Here is a 22,353-nt window from a genome sequence, read left to right as displayed (position 1 = left end):
CTACTCCGCAAATTAGTTTGTAGTTCATATTATTAAGAAGTATATGCTTGGCCTGTTTATTACGTTCGTTTTGAAGTGTGTGCTTTGTGAAATAAGATCTAGACCTGAATATTTTTCGGCTCAGAATAAGTCAAGGGCGGATCCAGGACCGATTTTCGGGAGGGGCCACAAACTTTTTTTGGGGAGGAGTACCGGAGGTACAGGGGTAATTTAAAAAAATTAGGGTTACAATGGTGAGTTTTAAGGTACTTTTCACACACTTTTACCGCGTGTGAGAAGTGCCTTAAAACTCACCATTCCTGCCTTAGTACCGATTCCTACACATTTCTTTGGATCCAAGTGGTGATCCTTGTTCTTTCAACAAGTTTAATACTTAGATAAAAAAGGGTTCAAGGCAGGTTTTGTTTATATTCGATTCAGAGTTGGACTACCATCTCCATATAGCAACTATTTCATCATCCTTATGCATCATCAGTGAAGTTTATGCAGTCACAACTCTGAAGGGAATATAAACATTCTGCCTCTTTTAAGGCAAACCATCGCGATGCAATGAACCCACCTCTTGAGACGCAATCTAGCGACATCTCTCGTATTACGAGGACAACAACGAAAAGCCCCAGATACAAAGTTTACTACTTTTTAAACAATTAGAATAACTGAAATAAAAATATAATAAACAATATTTTAAATCTAAGACTTTTCGTTAATAAACTGCTTTCTGGCTGCATCCCATATCTCCGGATTTTACAATATATAATCACGTAGAGACGACGAAAATAGGAGAAAGCAAATAGAGGACACTTAGGCCACGCATTTACCTTCTCTTCGTCTAGGAAAAGGACCGAAAGACAGTTTCTAAATACTCAAAAACTGAGTAAAATGAAAAAGATAAAAAAGGGTTCAAGGCAGGTTTTGTTTATATTCGATTCAGAGTTGGACTACCATCTCCATATAGCAACTATTTCAGCATCCTTATGCATCATCAGTGAAGTTTATGCAGTCACAACTCTGAAGGGAATATAAACATTCTGCCTCTTTTAAGGCAAACCATCGCGTTGCAATGAACCCACCTCTTGAGACGCAATAGTTTAATACTATTAATAAAGTTTAATACTATTTTTCCCAATGCTTCTCCTGTCAGCGTCAGGACTTGTTCTTTCCCTCTTTCTTGATTTTCACTAGTTATTTTTAGGTTCTCTCCTTAACAATTCTCCTCATTTCTAGGTCCAGCATCTTCGTCCAGAAGCAGAAGTCCATCGTCACGATGGTCTCTTAGAGGAATATTTTGTCGACCTAAGAACACTATAGACCCTACTATTGGTCGTAGTCTTTCTTTATTTTTTTTTTGTATCTGTTTAGACCTCTGAGAGTCTATCTGGTTAATGACTGACTTTTGAGGGTTGCGATAACTTTGTAGAAAATCCAGCTCAACCTGAACGCACTCCTTGTGGTATGATGTTTTTTCATGGGTTTATATGGCTCCGTCTTTGCTTATGAGTTTGGCGAAATATTCTAAAGGTTTCGTGACAAGGCTTTGGGCTGTCATCCAGTTATTGTGACCATATTTTTCATTAGAAAAATAAAACGCAATACCTACTTGTAAAACAATTCCTTTTGACTGTGCGAAAATACCAACCAACTCCTTTGATCTAAGTGCCAGTGACCCAAGCAACTTAATTTTTTTTTTATTCATTGTGTGTATAGAATATGGAAATTTATACGATTTTGATGGCTGTCAAGGTTGTTCTAACATTTGGCACTTTGTAAGATTATCAACATTTTTATTTATAAAAAACCATTCTTCAAGATTATTTAAGCTTGAAAAGTCATTCTCTAAGCTTTCGTTACTTCCATTTTTCAATTCTAGTCCAGAAAACATATTTATCCCCTGTTTTGTACATATATGTGTTTGAAATTAAAAATATTTGAACTGCAAATATTTAAATTTATATCTTTGTAAATTCTCGGAGGGGGCCATGGCCCCCTCCCTAGATCCGCCCTTGGAATAAGTACCAGATCAAATTGAGTCTGATTTTGAAGGTATTCCCAGTGCAAAAATTAAGAGAAAAAAATCTGCATACTTGTATTATGTAAAAATAAAGAACAGCGTTATGAAATGACAAATAGTGAACTAATTCTTTAAGACGACATTGCAACGTCGCAAAAAATTCATTAAACCTACTCTATCAAAAACATAATATTTTGTTGTTCCTTCATAAATTTTTGTTAAAGGGGCCGTTCAAGTATTACGAAACGCAATTTTTCAAGCTCTTACAACCTTTTTATCCCATCTGTATCTTTTCATCTTTTGTTGTGAAGAAAGGTCCAGCTATTTATTACAAACACGTGTTACTGTGCTTGATCTGGTTAATAAAAATTTTAAGATTTTTTGACTTGAATACTATTACTATTGTCCTATTGTAATATGAGCGGAGCGTGAGGGGGCAATATAATACAATCCAGGGGTTCTATGTAAAATATAAACGAAAGTTGAAAAGTTGGGAGATTGTGATTCCGTAGTTTTACATGCCCCCTCTCCTTCCAACTTGCGTTACGTAATACTTGAAAGCTTCCAAAGTAGATTAAATTACACTTGGTATGATAAAAAAACTATCCAACGAATTCTTTGTTTTAATCTAGTAACACTCAAATATAAAAAAGTTAAATCGATAAAACGAAACTTGCCGGCCAGCAATTATAAGCATACAGGAATCATTTTCAAACAATTTACCCTATTTTGATTATAATCGCTTCCTGTATCAAGATACTTTTATGTGGCACTCCTTGTATTATTGATTTTCTCATCTTAATTGGCAACTAACATGACAATCTCGACAAAAAAGTATATCTACTAAATAAATTATTTTTCAAACTAGTTTGATAAACAGTTTGAATTTTCAAACCTGTACGATTGACCAGTTTGACTTGACTTGAATTATTTTTCAGACGGATTGACTTGAAATTAAGTCAAACTCAAGTCAAGTTCAAACATTTAAGTCAAACTTGTGCAACTCTACCAAGGATCGTAAATCACTAATTCTGAGGGAAATAACGTTATTTCACGTTGCGTTGATTCCCGTCTTTAGTTTTTATCTTATTTTTTATTTCTCAAGGCGTGTCACGCCATGTTCCGTTGGATGCTAGATTAAGGTTGTCCACTTTACAATGTGTCATTTAAATGGTCAACTCTTATGATACTGTCAGATCAGATCTATGTAGAGACAATATTTTCTGTTTAGTTATATCGATTGTTTGATGCTTTGTCGTTTGTACACACATGTCCAAAAGTTTGGAATACGTACAAATAATACGCTTACGGTGGTTTCAAAACTGTTGTTGATATTTATTTTAGAGCGTTTTTTACATGAAAATGATAAAAATTTTTAATCGTTTTTGTATCATTTTGTCCATTTTGGTCACATGCATTAACTGATTAGCGTATTTACACATTATTTCAGTCTGTGTTTAAATTTGAATTGAGCCGTTTAAAAATGCCTAGAAACGTGATATCTCACTTTGACAGATCTAGAGTAATTGCTTTGTTACAACAAGGCTTTAGCCAAAGTGCATATCGCGAATATTGTTGATGTTACTCAGAGTCCTGTATCTAAAATTAAAAAAAAATTCCAAGAGACAAATGACGTCAAGGATCGTCCCAGAAGTGGTAGAAGTCGATGTACAACAGCTAGTCTAGGCGCCAAATAGAGGTCACCGTGTCATTTTCAATTCTGATGGACAAACTCAACGGTTTCTTATGGATTTTGGGCTGCTGATTACGAATTTCGAGGGGGATTTCGATCCGAGTGGTCAAAAAATTGTTATAAACAATTTAATTGTTTATAAATTGTTTATAAGGCTCTGGCTCATAAACTAAAAGAGATAAAAAGAATGTTTCAAATAAAATTTGTTCCCTAATAAAAAACGAGGAAACAACCGTTTACTAAACTTAAATCCGACAATTAGAACTCAAGATATTGTAAAATTAGTGCACAATGCAAATTGCAAAGTAAGTATTTTTCGAAGCTTTACCGACCGTAACTTGCTTCTACGCATGCAAATGAGCCTTATAAGGTGTCCTTTTAAAGCTTGATTAAGAGGCTTCCAAACAAAGTTTGTTAAATTATTTGATCTTCATTTGTTTTAAAGTTATACCCGTTTGAAATTATAATTTTCTTTAAAAAATTGTACATTAATTTGTTTATAAAGGTTTCAAGCAAACTTGGGCTATAAACATTTATACTTTAATTAACAATAATGATAAAACAACTTAAAAGAAACAATTTGAGCTTACGAAAATGTTCGTAAGTTTATTTTTGGCTAAGATGTCGATATTTTAATGGCGCGCTATGAGGCGCAAGATTGGCTCACAGTCAAGTAAGTATGTATTCTTCGACGCTTTATCGATCGTAACTCGGCTTCTACGCATGAAAATGAGCCAATATGTGATATCCATATAAAAATGGATCGAGTTCTTTTGCAGCATCATCATTGCATATAAATCGAGCATTTATGATGTGGCGGCATACACACAATTGACGGGACTTGATGATGCTGCAAAAGAACTAGATCCACTTTATATGGATATCATATAGATAATTAGACTCTGAAGCCTCAAAAAGTTTTAGTTTTAGTGCCTACAAGAACAGACTTGTACCACCATGTAACTGTTAAAATTTCGCTAAGAACTTATGCAGATGTAAAAAAGCTGATATTTCCTGTATATCTCTATGCAGATTTGCAGATGCATGAAAAAAATGTTTGTAAAAATAGTATTAATAAATAATATCAACTTACTTTTTAGTTATACTTGTGAAATATTAGTTTTTAATGTTTTTTTCTCATTTAGTGCAAAAAATAGAAGACAATGTAAATAGAATGAAAGGTGATACGAGGTACAGTATGATGATTTAATTATAAGAATTATATGATAAAATTTTATTAGGATCTTCAAAAATGAAAAATGAAGATAAACGTATGTATACATAGAAATTATAATTTGCATCGAGAAGTTAGCGCGTGAACCTTTACGCGTTGAGCCGATCTTGCGCCTCATAGAGCGCGCCATTAAAATATCGACATCTTGGCCAAAAATAAACTTATGAACATTTTCATAACCTCAAATTGTTCCTTTTGAGTTTTTCTATCATTATTGTTCATTAAAGTATAAATGTTTATAGCCCAAATTTGCTTGAAACCCTTATAAACAAATGAATGTACAATATTTTTAAGAAAATTGTAACTTCAAACGGGTATAACTTTAAAACAAATGAAGATCAAGTAATTTAACAAACTTTGTTTGGAAGCCTGTTAATTAAGCTTTACAACGACTTTACTAAGACTTATTTGCATGCGTAGAAGCCGAGTTACGATCGATAAAGCTTCGAAAAAGACTTATTTTGCAATTTGCATTGTGCACTAATTTTACAATATCTTGAGTTCTAATTGTTAGATTTAAGTTTAGTAAACGGTTTTTTCTTCGTTTTTATTAAGGAACAAATTTTATTTGAAACATTTTTTTTATCTCTTTTAGTTTATGAGCCAGAGCCTTATAAACAATTAAATTGTTTATAACAATTTTTTGACCACTCGGATCGAAATCCACCCTCGAAATTCGTAATCAGCAGCCAAAATCCATAAGAAACCGTTGAGTTTGTCCATCAGAATGGAATATGACACGATGACCCCTCTGGCGCCTAGACTAAGCAGCACAAGATCGGCAGATAACATTGATAACTCGACGAAATCGTCTGGAATCCACAAGTGGTATATCCAGAGAAATTTCTAGGCTGCAAGGAATGAATATTTCACGGCAAACAATAACACGCAAGATGCCGACTAAATGCGGTAAATTTGTATAGTAGAAGGCCCTTACATGTTCCTAAACTAACCTACCAACACAAAATAGTAAGGTTGCAATGGGCTAGAGAAATGGTGCAACATGGTCCTAACTGGAATAACGTGATGTTCTCTGATGAGTCAAAAATTGGCTTGGTATCTGATTCGCGAAGAACACTGGTTTGGAGAGCCCTAGGATTACAAGCCCCACTAGAAACAGCCCAACCGCGTGTCCCGTTTGAAGGTGGCAGTGTTATGGTTTGGGGTGGTATTATGAGTGGTACACGGACGCCACTGCTGGTTCTGGAGAGAAGTGTCACTGGTGCTGTATACATCGAGGAAGTTTTAAATCCTGTCGTACGTCTATTCCGAGGGGCAGTAGGTAATGAATTTGTGTTTATGCATGACAACGCACCTCCTCATCGAACAGCAGCAGTACAAAATTTTCTGGAAGAAGAAGGAATATCTACATTACAGTGGCCCTCGAATTCCCCCCATACGAACGTTATTGAACATGCTTTGGACATTCTCAAGACACGCATCAAAAAGCGAAACAATCCCCCTTTTACACTTCGCGAACTAAAAGATGCTGCTCGTGAAGAATGGGAGAGAATTCCGCAAGTCCAGCTCAACCAGTTAATCGGCAGCATGCCCAATCGCCTACAGGCATGCATACAGGCCAATGGAGGAAATGCTAATTATTAGTCTTATTAAAAATTATTTTTTTCTTTACTAATTTATTTTTAAATGTAAGTTGTACTTTCTAAGTTGTTCACTCCAAGAGAATAAATATTTTTTTTACATATCGTTTATCTGGTTTTGAGATTTATTTAGTATTGTTAAGAAATGAAACAAAATGATGTTTAACTATTCAGAAAAGTTTATATACAGGGTGTCCCGAAAAATAGTGCGTTCCTTTAAGGTATGGAGAGAATACACAATTTGGAACAAAAAAGTCCTATACCATTTTTTTCTAAAGTTAACCTTTTCCAAAAAAAAGTTAACATTGTTTTCCATATACCTGTATTTTAATGTTTGGAAATTTTAATAAACTGGCAACATCGTACGCACTACGGAATAATAACATAATAAGAACTCGTTTGTGATTGTGATTAACAGCATTTAAAATAATCCAACCTAATAGTAGGTAATACTTATGTATTTACTATTTGTTTACTAAAATTATTTTCTTTTGAAATGTATTGAAATACCTATTACATAATTTTAAACGAATTACACATCTTTTAACATAAAAACACATCTTTTAACTGAACTAGTATTATGTATTTAGTAAGGTTTAAATGGGTTGAATGCTGAGTATTGCTGAGGGCTTTAACTGAATTACATAGTTTTAATAGTTTACAGTGGAACTTAAATACACCAGATAATGTCTCAGTAATTTGTTTACTTGTGAACTGAAACAACTAAGTTGTACTTACTTGAAAATAATTATTATGCCGAATAGATGTTTCAAGTAACCTTTCACAAACACCATTCATAGGTAATAACATAATAGGTAATACACTCACTATTCGAAAACATTTTCGGCATTGACACTAAACAGGATTCTTTAAAACTATCTGTTTACTATCTATCTTCTATCTATTTATTTACATGGGACTGTCTATACTTAAATTTGCGTACCGCACATAGTTGTCAGATTTAAATTTGCCTACCAAAATACATTTTAATTATTTGGTCAAATGGTTGAATTTAGAAAAAAATGTTATAATAGTTTTTTGTTCTACATGGTGCCTTCTACCTATACCTTTAAGGAACGCACTATTTTCCGGGACACCCTGTATAAAAATAAATAAAAAGACGAAATACTCCAATATTCCAAACTTTTGGACATATGTGTATATAATATTCATTTTCGTTCCTATACTGTTTTCAAAAGAATATATCACGATATATTTCATATCTGCCGGATGGCCCATGGCGGCCACAATACATTTCTTCAATGACTTTGTGACTTATTGTGCGTAATAGCACACCTTTGATACTATCTATGAATTAAACCGTATCTTCAGCATATCTATATGATTCAGACGTTACTCTTTTCCAAGGATCTTATTTCCAAATACTTCAAATCTACTGTGTGCTATTTTTAGGCGTGAAAGAGCAATAAAAAAGAACCAAGAACCCATATTCACTTTAGTTACTATCAATATAATATCTGCTCGTGTAGTTTATATTTCCAACGCAAATAACTTCTAATCCTTCTTTTCTTCTTTTTGTGTAGTCATGACTCTGTTATTTCAATGTGCCTCCAGCAAGTTGTCCTTCCATCGTTTTTGTGGTCTTGCCACTACTCGTCTTCCTATTGGGGAACCGTCTCTCCCAGTCTTCACTGCTCAATTTGTTGTCATTCGGCTTATGTGGTCGTTCCATTCTACTCTTCTTTTCTTAACTAGTTATTAATGTTCTCCACCTTGCATCTCCGTCGTATATCTGCACTTCTAGCTCTGTCCCATAGTGTCTTATCGATTTTTCTAAGGGTTTTCATCTCTTCTGTTTCTAGCATTCTTTTTGTCCTCTATGTGTCAGGTCGTGTTTCTGCCGCGTATGTCATTATTGGTCGGACAGGCAATATGCGGCTCTGTTTGCTCTATTCACTTGATTTTCCACTTCTGTTTCAATTTTTCCGTAGCAAGATAGTGTGATGCCTTATTTAAACTCCATCACTTGTTCTATTATCTGACCCTCCAGCTCTAATGTTGTGACCTTCAAAAACCCTCTTGATTAGTTCCAATCTATTAAACTAACGCAGATACTAAAAAATATATTAAAATCTTAGACAATGAAAGAGAGAGGACGGGTAACACTCATTTAATACATGTTCAAAAAGTGAAGCCAGCTTTGAGTTTGTTTGCCACCAAAAACATGGCGGTTACGTCAAATATAACAATGGGTTGCCAGTGGTGGGTATTCGTTGAGGGTTAAAATGTGATAAAAAATAAAGTAAATAGAATAGAATAGAAATATGCTTTATTGTCACTGAAAATTATACAAATTTTATGGACAAAGCTTAATTAAAGTCAGAAAAAATAAATAAATAATATCTAACAATAACAATAACAAATACAATTTTCTGAAATTTGATAAATCGTCAATATAAAAAAATATACATAAATACAAAATATAAGTTAATAAAGTAAAGAAAAAAAAACAAAATCGATATATTGCAACAATTTATAGAAATTGCAAAGTGAATATACAACAAAGTAAACTATTTATAGACATAGGAACTAATAAGTTTAAGCTGCTGCATGTGACACCCAAATATAGATAAGTTTGGTTACTTGTACATTACTGTAATTTCTTAGTTACTCATTAAGAAACTCTTCTACTGAATAATATGGTCTTTTAGATAGATGAGCTTTTGTCATTTTACGGAACTTTGGAAAGATGTTGCAGATTTGAGTTGTAAAGGTAGATGGTTGTATAGTTTTTTTGCGGAATATAATATAGATTTCTTTACTAACTCAGAGGACGGGATCGGTAAATAGACATCAAAATTTGAATTTCTGGTGGAGTAGTCATGACGAGGCCTTGCTGGAAAGACATGCATGTGTTTACGAATTAAGCAAACAGTTCCTAAAATATATAAAGATGTAAGGGTTAAAATGCCGTGATCTTTGAAGTAACTTCTGCAATGTGTTGTTCTTCTGAGGCCAAACAGATACCTTATTGCTCTTTTTTGTAATTTAAAAATAACATCTAATTGGGCAGCTGTACTAGAACCCTAAAAAGGAAGACCATATCGAAGATGAGACTCGAACAAGGAAAAATATGTTAGTTTAGAAGATGCTAAATTGAGTTCTTTCGAAACAGATCTTATAGCATAGCAGGCTGAGGCGAATCCTCATCTAAAATTCGTAATAAAAACATAATATGTACGTATTGAAACATATGTACGTAATATGAGCAACTTAGTAAAACATTTACCGTACACAAATTTTTCATTTTAAATACATTTCATTATTTCATATTAAATACTCAATCTATAACAATACCCCAAAGATACGTCGCTGATCAAAATCTCTGGTGGCAGATCGGCTTCACTTTTGGTCATAGGATTACTCGTCCTCTCTCTTTCCTTGTCTAAGATTGAAATACATGACAAAGAACTCGTATGATTAAGAATATGTATTAAATAGGCTATTGATTATGTACTATAGAAAGGAACTACAACGTTAACGGGGTTTTATTATTTCATATGGTCAATGAATCTCTATATATGAAAAAACCGCGGAGTGCTACCATTTAAAGGGGTGCGTTTTTGAGAAATGGGTGAATTAGTCCCTGGGCACAGGTTACATTAGGGTGAGCTATGCACTTTTGGTACAAACACGTCTACATAAAAATTGTTCCTGGTTAAATTTCCTATCTAAATATAACTTTTTAAAGTCAAAGATACTTTTTTTACAAAAATATATTCAAAAGAAAAAGCACAAAGAAACCCAAAAGAAAGAAATTTTGTTTCTTGTCCCATAACTTTTGTCCACGGGTATATAGGTATAGACATTGCTTCACAGAAAAAAAACTTACATATTTTCTCTTTAAAATGATGTTTGGTAGAGGTCATTAGGATTTATAGTTTTCGAAATATGATTTTTCAAATTTCGCCACTCACAGCAATTTTGGGCAATTTTCCTTGTTATTTCGCAAATATTGTTCTGTAACTTTTTTATACGTAACTTTAGGCATATTCAATGGTCCACGTAAGAGGAATAGAAATCAATTAACTTTAAAATGTTCTACTGTATAATGTTGTACGACTTCTTTTAAAAAGGTTATCTTTTTCAAGATTTTATACTTTTAACGAGTTTTTATATTTTTTACGATTATTTTTTAAATTTTCCATTATAACTTTTTTTTCTACATTTAGGTATATATTATATAATAAAAAGAAAGCTTATTTTGGTTTCTTTAAAATGGTGTATTATAAAAAATTCTAGGATTATTTTTGAATAAGATATGCTTTTTCAAAATGTAATAAGTACTTGCAACGATTTTTGATTTTAGGATTATTTTTTAAATTTCTCATTGTAATTTTTTTATGTGATTGTGTGTTATGATTGAATCTTATTTTTTATAGGTAATACTTTGGATCCACTTGACTCGGACTTGACTTGACTTGAAGCTCCTGCACCACAAGCTTTGCTTGAAAAAATAGCATGTAAATGTACCAAAGAATGTACAAAAAACTGCGGTTGTAGGAAGATAGGAATTAGTTGTTCAATATTCTGCAAAGGGTGCATGTGCATGGGTACTAATTGTGGGAACTCTAAGATAACTGAGGTGTCAGAGGAAGATATTGAATCTAATGCTAACGAAGAGATGGACTTTGTTTCTAAAAATTTTTTAAATGTCAACGTTTAAATAATTTTAACTAAAGTGATGTTTTCTAAGACTAATGTTTTTGTAATTTTTGTAAATGAAATAATTTTAAATAATACAGGTAAAAAATACCAACGAATCACTCGGTTTCCATTATTTAAATATAGATGATTCACCATTTTAAAGAACAGAAAGTAAGCCATCTTTATTGAGCAATATATAGTATATTCATGTACAAGAAAAAAAAGGTATAATGAGAAATTTAAAAAATAAACCTAAAATCAAAAATCGTTGCAACTACTTAATACATTTTGAAAAATATTATCTTATTCAAAAATAATCCTAGAATTTTTTGTAATACACCATTTTAAAGTAAACAAAATAAGCTTTTTTTTATATAATATAATATATACCTAAATTTAGAAGAAAAAAGTTATGAGAAATTTCAAAAATAATCGTAAAAAATAATAGATATGTTTTTTATATTAGGTATTATAATATAATATATAATATATAATATAATATTATATAATATATAATATATTATATAATAATATTATTTTATTTTTATATTATATTATAAAAAATCGTTAAAAGTATAAAACATTTAAAAACCATAATCTCTTTAAAAAAAGTCGTACAACATTATACAGTAGACCATCTTAAAGGTAATTGATTTCTATTCCTATTACCTGTACCATTGCATATACCTAAAGTTACGTAGAAAAAAGTTACAGAACAATATTTGCGAAATAACAAGGAAAATTGCCCAAAATTGCTGTGAGTGGCGAAATTTGAAAAATCATATCTCGAAAACTATAAATCCTAATTACCTCTACTAAACAACATTTTAAAGAAAAAATATGTAGATTTTTTTTCTGTAAAGCAATGTCTATACCTATATCCTCGTGGACAAAAGTTATGGGACAAAAACAAAATTTCTTTCTTTTGGGTTATTTTGTGCTATTTCTTTTGAATATATTTTGGTAAAAAAAAGTATCATTGACTTTATAGTGATATTTAGATACGAAATTTAACCAGGAACAATTTTTATGTAGATATGTTTGTACCAAAAGTGCATAGAACTCACCCTAATGTAACCTGTGTCCAGAGACTAATTCACCCATTTCTCAAAATCGCACCACTTTAAATGGTAGCACTCCGCGGTTTTTTCATATATAGATGTCCATTGACTATATGAAATAATAAAACCCCGTTAACGTTGTAGTTCCTTTTAGCTATCTTATTTTGAATATAATAAATAGCCTAAAAAACGAACATCTACCTATAGAAAAGTTTTTGTTTTGTCTCTAATATCAAAAATAATAATGTAGCTCAAAGCCCAAGATTAAATGTGCGGAGTTGAAACTTATATTTCCCAAAAACCTATTTTTTATAAATATATTTGATGTAAATAATGGATACTGTTTTATCTTCTTCTTGCAGTACCGTCTCCTATCGGAGGTTGGCTACCATCACAGCAATTTTAACTTTGTTGACTGCAACTGTATCGAACTGCACCCATACCACTCCCTTAAATTTCGCAACCAGGAAATCCTCCTACGTCCCATATTTCTCTTTCCCGAGATTGTTCCTTGGATTATGAGTCTTAGCAGAGAGTACTTTTCTTCTCTCATTATGTGGCCTAGATATATTCCAGTTTTTTCGTTTGTATGGTTTTTATGACTTCGCATTCCTTCCCCACCTTCAGCAAAACATCTTGATGTGTTACTCTCTCTGTCCTTGGTATTTTTCACATTCTCCTGTAGCACCACATCTCGAATGCCTCAATGTTTTTACTGTTTATCTTTTTCAGTGTCCAAGCTTCCATACCGTACAGCAGAACGGAGAAAACATAGCACCTTAACATTCTCGTTCTTAAGTTTATATTTATGTCCCCGCTGCATAGGAACTTTTTCGTTTTGACAAATGATTGTCTCGCTATCTCTATTCGCCTCTTAATTTCGCTTGTCTGGTCATTAGTACCAGTGAACCAAACCCCTAAATATTTGTAGGACGTAACTCTTTCAACTGACTGATTAGAATAAATAAAGAATTTAGTCTTTTTGATCTTCAGTTTTAGACCATACTTATTCTTATTGGTATGAGTGTGTATGTTTTCCATCAAATACTGTAAATTTGCTAGGTTAGCTGTTACTATTAGCGGGTTATCAACGTATCGTATATTGTTAATTAACTTTCCGTTAATGTTCATACCAATGTTTTGCTCTAGGAGCGCTTCCTGACATATTGTTTCGCTATATAAAGGGTGTTTGGTAAATAATGGGCCATAGCTTAACCTTAGATTCCTGAGGTTAAAATAGGTCGATTTAGGCTAACTTACCTTAGTACGAGAGTTGATAATAACCGAAATACAGGGTGTCAAAGTTAAACTTTTATTTTATTTATTCTTGAATATTTCCCAACAGACATCAGATAATAACACGAAATTTGGGAAACGGGGGTTTTTTGGAACGAGAAATCTAAATTCGCCACCAAAAATGATATATTAACCAGAAGGTTAGAACGCCTTTCAGTGCTCATTTAATATGTTCAATTTTTTTTATTATCCACTCTACATACTTTTTGAATCAAAACTTTTATTCTCTTAATATTTTTATTTAAAAAAGGTATACTACATTCATCTCGCTAAACTTATAGTCCAGAAAGCCACTGCGCATCCGCTAGGGAAAATATTCTAATTCAGATTTTTTGCACAATCTTACTCAAAAAGGACTCCTTTTAACAAATTGGCATGTTGCCAGGACCAAAAGGTGGTCAAAAATTTTTTAAACGTTTTTTTTTTGTTTTTTTCCTAAAATTATTTGTTTTGCATGGAAAAAAGTTTTTTTAGGTTTTTTGGATCATTCCAAACAGAAAAGGTCTTTAGTGACTTTTTTCTAAAAATGATAGTTTTTGACATATAAGCGATTAAAAATTGAAAAATTGCGAAATCGGCCATTTTTAACCCTCAAAAACTATGTGAAAAACTGAACATTTGAATGTTGCCAAGGAAGGTAGATATTCTTTAAACATCGATTGATGAAATCCCGAAGAGTTTTTTGCAATACAGTATTCAAAACTCCTTTGTTTTTTAATTGTCAATCAAGCGTGCGCGACACTATTTTCCACCGACAGTATGGTGCAAATGAAAGGAATAAATTCATTATTTCGTCAACCGGCGGCTTTAAGGAAAAATCCCGAAACAGGTCGATTTTTATTTTTAAGTTATGATATTGTGGCATATATGGTATACTAGTGACGTCATCAATCTGGACGTGATGACGTAATCGATGATTTTTTTAAATGAGAATAGGGGTCGTGTGCTAGCTCATTTGAAAGGTTCTTCAACTCTCTATTCAGTAATATAAACATTTACATAATTATTTATACAGGGTGTCCAAAAAATTTTTATTAAAATAAATTATTTGACAAAAAAATAAGTAGAAGGACACCCTGTATAAATAATTATGTAAATGTTAACATTACTGAATAGAAAATTGAAGAACCTTTCAAATGAGCTACCACACGACCCCTATTTTCATTTAAAAAAATCATCGATTACGTCATCACGCCCAGACGGATGACGTCACTAGTATACGATATACGCCACAATATCATAACTTAAAAATAAAAATCGACCTGTTTCGGGATTTTTCCTTAAAGTCGTCGGTTTACGAAATAACGAATTTATTCCTTTCATTTGCACCATACTGTCGGTGGAAAATAGTGTCGCGCACGCTTGATTACCAATTAAAAAACAAACTAGTTTTGAATATGGTATTGAAAAAACTCTTCGGGATTTCATCAATCGATGTTTAAAGAATATCTACTTACCTTGGCAACATTCAAATTTTCAGTTTTTCACATAGTTCTTGAGGGTTAAAAATGGCCGATTTCGCAATTTTTCAATTTTTAATCGCTTATATGTCAAAAACTATCATTTTTAGAGAAAAGTCACTAAAGGCCTTTTCTGTTTGGATTGATCCAAAAAACCTAAAAAAACTTTTTTCCAAATAATTTTAGGAAAAAAACAAAAAAAAAACGGTTAAAAAATTTTTTACCACCTTTTGGTCCTGGCAACATGCAAATTTGTTAAAAGGGGTCCTTTTTGAGTAAGATTGTGCAAAAAATCCGAATTAGAATATTTTCCCTAGCGGATGCGCAGTGGCTTTCTGGACTATTAACCATTTTCGAGATAAACACATTTTAAATCTGCGAGGCAACATAATTTTTTGCATAATATCATTGTAGTTATACCTGAAAAATAACTTAAAACCATAAAAAATTGCAAAAATGTATCGCAAATTTCTTCAAATGGAATTTGCGATGCAATGACATAAATATGACAACTGGCACAATTATTATGATTTCAAGTTGATTTTTCGGGTCTAACTACAATCATATTATGCAAAAAATTGTGTTGTATCGCAGATTTAAAATGCGTTTATCTCGAAAACAGTTGAGTTTAGCGAGATGAATGTAGTATATCTATTTTAAGTAAAAATATTAAGAGAATAAAAGTTTTTATTCAAAAAGTATGTAGTGGGGGATAAAAAAAATTTAACGTATTAAATGAGCGCTGAAATACGTATGTGGCGCCCTCTGAGTAACACATAATTTTTGGTGACGAATTTAGATTTCTCGTCCCAAAAAAACCCCGCTTACCAAATTTCGTGTTGTTATCCCATGCCTGTCAGGAAATATTCAAGAATAAATAAAATAAAAGTTTAATTTTGACACCCTCTATTTCGTTTATTATCAACTTTCGTACTAAGGTAAGTTAGCTTAAATCGACCTATTTTAAGCTCAGGAATCTGAGGTTAAGCTATGGTCCATTTTTTACCAAACACCCTGTATATTGAATAGTAGTGGAGAAAGCACACAACCCTGACGCACACCTCGACGAATCTCAATTTCTTCGATTAACTCATTATTAACCTTGATTTTTGCTGTTTGTCCCTAGTACAACCTGGATATGATGTTAATGTCGCGACTGTCGATGTTTTTGCTTCTTGGATTTCATACAGCTTATTTTTTTATGTAAACCATAAATTTGGCGAAAAAGATAATATAAATCACTTTTGTCTGTCTTTAAACGTTAAATACTCTGGAGTACACATTACACATCCTGTTGTAATTTATTTGAAATTTGGTAGGGTATCATTTTCAGTTGTCACTTCTTCTGCAATACCCAGTATATCTTTTTATTTTCTTTTAAATTCTGCCTAATTATTTTTTCTTCGAATTCAGTGGCTTCCTTCATGCTGTACAAATATTTTCGAATGCACGTACATGTATACAATATGATTTATTCGAAACAGACCCTTTTCGATCTCCATCAGCACCGTTCTATATTTAGATACAAAAGATAACACAAATAAACTTAATCCGCACGAAACGCACGATGGGGGAGATTATACATGTATCGTGTCATCCTATCAAACTTGTTTCGACCCATTTATATTTTATTATTACACACCAAGTACATACATCTCTTTTAAAATTACATAAAATTGCTAGAATTAAATATATGTACAAGTGAATCAAATATATTTTTAATATCATGGACACAGTGGCGTGCTGGCCATATAAACGAATCGGTGCAATCACCGAGAGGCTGCGGCCTCTTGAGGCCGGTCAAATAATTTTTTTCACAAAAAATTTTAGATGAAACAAAAGATTTTTTTTAAAATTTGTCATCGAATGATATTAACAAAAAATGTTAACAAGATTTAAAAAACTATTAAATCTTTTTTAATTGTAGAATACAGTTAAATAAATGAATGACTACATATTATATAAGGGAGCGTTCAAGTATTACGTAACGCGATTTTTGAAGATTTTTGAATTTTTGACCCCCCCTCCCCCCAACCTGCGTTACATAATACTTGAACGGTCCCTAAATGATTTGCTACAGATAATATTTATTTTCATACATACAAGTATAATTCTTTGTTTTTGTGTTTCATTTTTCTAGATACTAATTTAGTTTTCCTGTTGTTTCGGTGAATAATACTATAGTGGAACCTCGATAAGTCGGATTAATCGGGACCGCGGCCGATCCGGGTTATCGAAAATCCGGGTTAGCCGTAAAATATCGTAAAAATAAATAAAATACGGTATCCTTAGAGGTAAACTCCATTCAAAAACATGAAATACATTATGCACAGTACATGTAAATTACGTACCTACAGTTATATACAGTATTGTTCATTCCTTGGTGAAAATTTCAGTCAATTTCGGTTGTCAATATTACGTTTTTATTGTTGAAATGTTTGTCTGATGAAAATCGGTCCGGGTTAGCCGAACTTCCGGGTTATCGAAGGCCGACTTAACGGGGTTCCACTGTACTTATGTCATTTACAAATACGCACGCATATCTCTACATTTATCATTTGCATTTTATTCCATCCTATACAGTGGGTACCTATGTTTTAAAAATTTTCGTACATTCGTTCACTATCTCATCTAAGTATTACATTTACAAAAAGTACTGGACTTAAACTATCGCCGTGTCTAACTCCTTGCAACTAAAAGAGCTAAATCGAACTAAAAACTGAAATTCAAAAGGAGAGTACAAAGAGAGGAGAAAATGGAGAGTATAGAAAGCATAAAAGACTGGTCACATATATTATGACGTTCCTGAAATGAATCATTCCATTTCGACAATATTTTCTTGTAGATTTAATGGTAGTGCTTTATTATATCTATTATACATAGTATTTTTGTTATTGTGTTACTTAGATACATCAGTGATCTCTTTTAAATATTTATATGGAAAAATACAAATATGTAGTCATCAGTATCGGTGTATGATCGGAGACGACAACGGATATATGTGGGCGTAGAATAGATCACGTGACGGACAGGTATGACCTGTCCTTTTCTCAAAATACAGTCAACACCCCTGTCATACAGCCGTAGGGCTGTATCAATGTAATCGGTCGTAAGGCTGCATGACAAGTGTGTCCAAGCCTTAACAAGGCAATAGCTAACTTAATTTCACTCGGTACAGAATTCTATATGTATGCAGCCAACCAAGTAGGTCGGCAGACCTTAAAGCATCTAGTCTTCCAAATGGCTTTCCAAATTTATGACAGTACACCTGTCCTATAACTGATTATGGCCTCAAGAACCACCCAAGTAAGATATGGGTTTTAAAGGATAATACGTGTTTGTTCATCCAAGATAACAAGAGTTAACAAAAAACATTTGTAAAAAAAATGTGAGGTTGTGCGTTCTTCGTCATCCACTCACTTGTTAGCCGATATTCGCCAAAGTACAGCCAAAATTAAATTAAATATAGCACAACACACCGCTTGAGTCAGATTCCTAGATTCTTCGGCATCCTTTACCGACCAAATAGTAATCCATTGGATAATCTGATCCTCTAAAGCCTCTACCAGAAGTTTTTGAGAAATTGTAAAGAAAAAATATTCTATTAGCAACTCTATTGTTTCCGTTGCTATTTTAAAATACATTGTTACCAAATATGTTAACAATAGTCATGTAATTACATACATACATATAATTTCATTCATAGGAGATTCTGACCAATAGAAAGCTGCAGAAATCTGAATTAAATCGATAATTTTTGATAATCTCCCGTCGTTAAGTATATTACGTCAGAGGCCCTTCGTTGCTACGAAAAATACATTCAGTGACATTAATGACAATTAATGTTTTAAAAATTATAAAAGTGATGACTTTCAATCGTCAAATATTTATAAAAACTGTGTGTTTAATGGTACTTACATAAATAAATTACAATCAAATTTTGGTTTTGAACAGTTTTATTCATGAAATAATCGCAAAAAATTGCACTCGACCTCTGAAATTAATATAGAATTTTTGCTCTCGTGACACTTTGACATAATTTCACTCGCCTTCGGCTCGTGAAATTAAAACTGTCAAAATGTCACTCGGGAAAAATTCAATAATTTCAGAGCTCTTGTGCAATTACTACTGATAATTAAAATGAAAATAACACACAATTGTGAATAATGAAACAAAATGCCGGTGCCGTTCCCAAAATAACAACATTTCAGATATATATGTATATCCGATAATTGCAAATATTAATCGAATATTTTATGTGTCATAAATAAATATATGCAAAGTAATGATTGCATTCATTTCACGGTTGTTATTTTTAGATCAATATTACCAATAGAATAACGAGGGAATACATATTTATAAGCGTAGGAGTTATAATACCTATATACATAAAACACTGACAACAGCTGTTTTTAAATTTCCGTAAAATGCTACACTCTCGTGACAGTTGTTACGGTGGTAAGGTACCTATTAAAAGTCAGCGATTACAAAATACTATAATCATTTGTTGTTCATTACGTGTAATGTCTCGTTACGGTGTGCTCACTACGGAGACCAAAGAATTGTATCCTCGCTCCGACCCTCGCACATAATGCGAGGGTGGTAGCGAGGATACAATCCTTTGGTCTCCATAGTGAGCACACCCTTCGAGAGTTATTATAATTCAGTGACATTATAGTAGTATTTCTTGAACTTAATTTTTGGGCGACATGGTAGGTACATTTACATCAAGAATGAAAGTATAACGTTGGCAAGCATTTTTATTAACATGTAATCAGTGCCGGATTTAGGGTACTTGCGGCCCTAAGCCAAATTACCCCGAGCGGTCCCCGATAATTCACGAGTATGTAATTAAAACATAAAGCACGTAATATTAATACATAACGTTTATTTTAATTTTACTTTTTAAAATTGGTACAACATTGGTACTACAAAAAGTACATTGGTAAATCACATTGAACATTTTGACAGCCGACATTTTGCGCCTCTGCCCTTAATTGTTAAAATTAAATAGCATTTGTTTCATCCGGGGGAAAAGTAGATACAGGTGACAGCAAAAGACTAAAAAAGCCGAGTTGAAAAGTCTTTATAAGTAAAAGAACAAGCAAAATAATATGAACTGTATAACAGTAATAGGCTACGCGCTACGATACTGAAAAATAAAAATATTAAGAATACCACAAATAAACTTTTAGATCGTTAAATTGTCACATTATTCTCTTATACTGAAAAACGTCAATGTCATGTTCTTAATTTGGAATTGTGATTTGGATAAAGTTGGATTAGTGATTAACATTGACACTCACTCCACTCCATACTCATAATAAATAAATCTCATATCTAAACCACAGTATTCTAAACTCTAAACACTCACTTTTTTAGCTTTTTTGCTGCAAAATCTTTAATCAAATCGTTAAGGGAATGGGTATGCAGTTTCGGCTCTAATGCTATTTAAATGGGATTAATTTTTTTCAAATCCTGAGAAAACTAATACAGTATTTTTTAAAAATTTAAACGCAGAATGAAAGATTAGGTACATTCTTACCGAGGGCCGAAAGTCCCTGAAAACTTCTGTAATGTTTATTTTATTACGTTACAGGGGTGAAAAACTAAGAGACAATGTAGTGTGATTTTTAATTTCAAATATCTCGTTCAAAAGAAACTTTTTATTTATTCTAAGGGACTTTCGGGCCTCGATAATAATTTAGTCTTTCATTCTGCGTTTAAATTTGTTAAAAATATTTATTAGTTTTTTCAGGATTTGAAAAAAATGGACACCATGTCCGTGGTGATATTTTCCAAATCGAACATTCGCTATCTTTGTCATACAACGCACTGAGTCGAATAGGATATGATGACCAGACAGTGACAATTTTAAATATTTGACATGGCATCGGGAATATTTTGAGTTGTTGATTAAATAATATGGATAGTGTATTTGATAAATAGGTAATTGATTTAAGACTTGAACTTAATAAAAAGTTAATTGTTTGGTATTTATGGACGATCCAAGCAGATAATTTACCAGGATATATTCTGTGATTCAAGTATTTTGTTGTTAAAAATGTTCAAAATTGTAAGCGTTCCATAGTAAAAATATATTATTAAAAAATCACTTTAACACTTTTTCTCTTTTCTCGATTGAGTATTAATTTTTGTTGTACAATATATAAATTATTAAAATAACTGAATACATAATTAGTGAAAAAATAATCATATTTATTAACTGAATTAATAATTTGCAATTATACAAGTAAAAGTTGTCCAAGAACATTCAAAACCCATCTCTTTAAAGTTAATGATAGTAAGTAATGATTGTCAAGTAGTAATATTTACATATCCATACCAGTGAGAATTTTACTACAGTCGGTTCGCTAAACTAAGACACATCTGGCTAGTAATTTTAGTAAGTAATTTTGCCAATAAATTCTAAGGCTTGAAAAAGCTCTTAGTATTTGAAACAAAACTAACGAAACTAGACAATCTAGAATCTTCGTCAATTTTTTATTCTTTTCAACACGCTGAATGATCTTTCTCCAGATGCATTAGATGTCATCATGCATAGTAGAATGTGAAAAGCCGTGTCCATATACGGACACGGCTTTTTTACACATTTTTTTTTTACCAAAAAAGTTTTTTTTACAAAACGCTGCGGCCCCCTTTTGCTTGCGGCCCTAGGTCGCGGCCTAGTCGGCCTAGTGGTAAATCCGGCACTGCAGGTAATAAAAAAAATAAGAATGTGTTTGGCGACCCTGTAGCTAAATACACTTCTGTACACGTCTAGACAGTGACAAAATGAGATGGTTGATGTCGGCTTGTGGAATCTCGTTCCAAGCAACTTGAACTTCATGAATTAATATTGTGCCAGAGTCTGTGGAGGATGGTGAAACAGAAACAGAGTGGCCACGGCAAAACATTAACGCCAGCTTCTTGGAGAAAGTCCACAGTTCGACGAGTGATATGGGGACGCGCGTTGTCTTGCTGAAAAAGGACGTGTCGACGGTCGTCTAGATAAGACAGTAAAGTGGTTTGTAATATGTCATGAACATAACGCGCAGCGCGCAGCTGTCATACTGCCTCGAATAAACACATTACTCCAACTATCCTGTATACATGCCTCTCAACAGCAAACCCCATATCTCGTCGATTTCCACGGGGCATCTTACCACCCTACGACCAGCATGCCATAAACAAAATCGCGATTCATCACTGAATGCTGCATTATGCCATTCTACCACCCAATGCTGCCGTTCTCGGCGCCAATTGAAACGTTGACGACAGTAGTCCACAGTCAAAGAAAGCACTAGTCGTGGGCGGAATGAAACCAGTCCA

General features: G+C 32.7%; 1 protein-coding gene across 3 annotated transcripts in view; it reads right to left on the bottom strand.

Moving 5' to 3' along the window:
- Window positions 1-22,353, bottom strand: part of LOC114326943 (guanine nucleotide-binding protein G(o) subunit alpha) — a 395,605-nt gene that overhangs the window by 281,205 nt on the left and 92,047 nt on the right. The window contains exon 1 of one of the 3 annotated variants that reach the window (XM_050658303.1): window positions 2,957-2,961. The exons of the other annotated variants lie outside the window; for them this stretch is intronic. The gene's annotated coding sequence lies outside the window, so the exon portion shown is untranslated. Of the gene's footprint in view, window positions 1-2,956; window positions 2,962-22,353 lie in introns of those variants that run through there. 3 annotated transcript variants of the gene reach the window in all.

This window comes from Diabrotica virgifera, chromosome 1 (assembly GCF_917563875.1).
Source record: "Diabrotica virgifera virgifera chromosome 1, PGI_DIABVI_V3a".
NCBI classification, from domain to species: Eukaryota; Metazoa; Arthropoda; class Insecta; order Coleoptera; family Chrysomelidae; genus Diabrotica; species Diabrotica virgifera.
This window is presented reverse-complemented; position numbering and strand designations above follow the sequence as displayed.